The 1739-nt window shown below is 35.0% G+C and overlaps 1 protein-coding gene across 2 annotated transcripts in view; it reads right to left on the bottom strand.

Moving 5' to 3' along the window:
* APOOL (apolipoprotein O like) overlaps nucleotides 1-1739 on the bottom strand; it is an 85360-nt gene that overhangs the window by 29244 nt on the left and 54377 nt on the right. The gene's annotated exons all lie outside the window — the stretch shown is intronic.

Raw genomic sequence — 1739 nt, 5'->3', positions numbered from 1 at the left:
GGTGCTGGGAAAACTGGCTAGCCATATGCAGGAAAACTGAAATTGGATCCCTTCCTTACACCTTATACAAAAAGTAACTCATGATGGATTAAAGACTTAAATGTAAAACCCAAAACTATAAAAACCTTAGAAGAAAATATAGGCAATACCATTCAGACATAGGCATGGGCAAAAATTTTATGATGAAATAACCAAAAGCAATCACAACAAAAGCAAAAATTGACAGATCTAATTAAAGAGCTTCTGCACAGCAAAAGAAACCATCATCAGAATGAACAGACAACCTACAGAATGGGAGAAAATTTTTGCAATCTATCCATCTGACAAAGGTCTAATATCCAGAATCTACAAGGAACTTAAGCAAATTTATAAGAAAAAAAACTAAGAACCCCATTTAAAAATAGGCAAAGGACATGAACAAACACTTCTCAAAAGAAGACATACATGTGGCCAATAAACATGAAAAAAAGCTCAACATCATTGATCATCAGAGAAATGCAAATCAAAACCACAATGAGATAATCTCTCACACTAGTCAGAATGGCTATTACTAAACTCATAAAATAACAGATGTTGGTGAAGTTGTGGAGAGAAACGAACACTTTTACACTGTTGGTGGGGATGTAAATTAGTTCAACCATTGTGGAAGATGATGTGGTGATTCCTCAAAGATTTAGAACTGGAAATACCATTTGACCCAGCAATCCCATTACTGGGTATATACCCAAAGGAACATAAATCATTCTATTATAAAGATACATGCGTGCATATGTTCATTGCAGCACTATTCACAATAGCAAAGACATGAAATCAAGCCAAATGTCCATCAATGATAGACTGGATAAAGAAAATGTGGTACATATACACCATGAAATACTATGTAGCCATAAAAAGGAATGAGATCATGTCCTTTGCAGGGACATGGATGAAGCTGGAAAGCCATTATCCTCAGCAAACCAACACAGGAACAGAAAACCAAACACTGCATGTTCTCACTTATAAGTGGGAGCTGAACAATGAGAAGACATGGATACAGGGAGGGGAACAACACACACTGAGGCCTGTCGTGGGAGGGTGGTAGGGGGAGAACATCAGGAAAAATAGCTGATACATGCTGGGCTTATACCTAGGTGATGAGTTGATAGGTGCACAAAACCATCATGGCACACATTTACCTACGTAACAAATCTAAACATGCTGTACATGTACCCTGGAACTTAAAATTTAAAAAAAAAAAAGGTAAAATGTCTCCTGAGATTCATTATATTTATGCCACTACCTACTAATAGGTTGAGCTCTCCAATTTGAAAAACACTGGCTTAGATTATTCTAGCTCTGACATTTGAAAACACAGTGAATGACCTAAGGAACATTTTCTCTTACAAGAATGGTATAAGTTTCTTACTGAGAAACTGAGTAATATGTTTTGTACAATTTCCTTCAAAATTTAATTCTTTGAGTCTTATTGTTTTATACGGTGATCTTGGTTTGTAATTATTTCTTACTGAATAATTTATAATACCTATTCAATTAGAAGCTGCTTATCTATTATAATAAGGAATAGGATATAGGGAAGCATTAATATTAGCTATAGGGAGATATATATATAATCTCACCCATTCAGATGAGATATATATCTCACCCATTCAGATGAGATATATATCTCATCCATTCAGATGAGATATATGTGTCTCATCCATTCAGATGAGATATATGTGTCTCATCCATTCAGATGAGAT

This window comes from Hylobates moloch, unplaced genomic scaffold, assembly GCF_009828535.3.
Source record: "Hylobates moloch isolate HMO894 unplaced genomic scaffold, HMol_V3 SCAFFOLD_7, whole genome shotgun sequence".
In the NCBI taxonomy this organism is placed as follows: Eukaryota; Metazoa; Chordata; class Mammalia; order Primates; family Hylobatidae; genus Hylobates; species Hylobates moloch.
The sequence above is the reverse complement of the archived record's forward strand: the minus strand, read 5'-3'. Positions and strand labels throughout refer to the sequence as shown.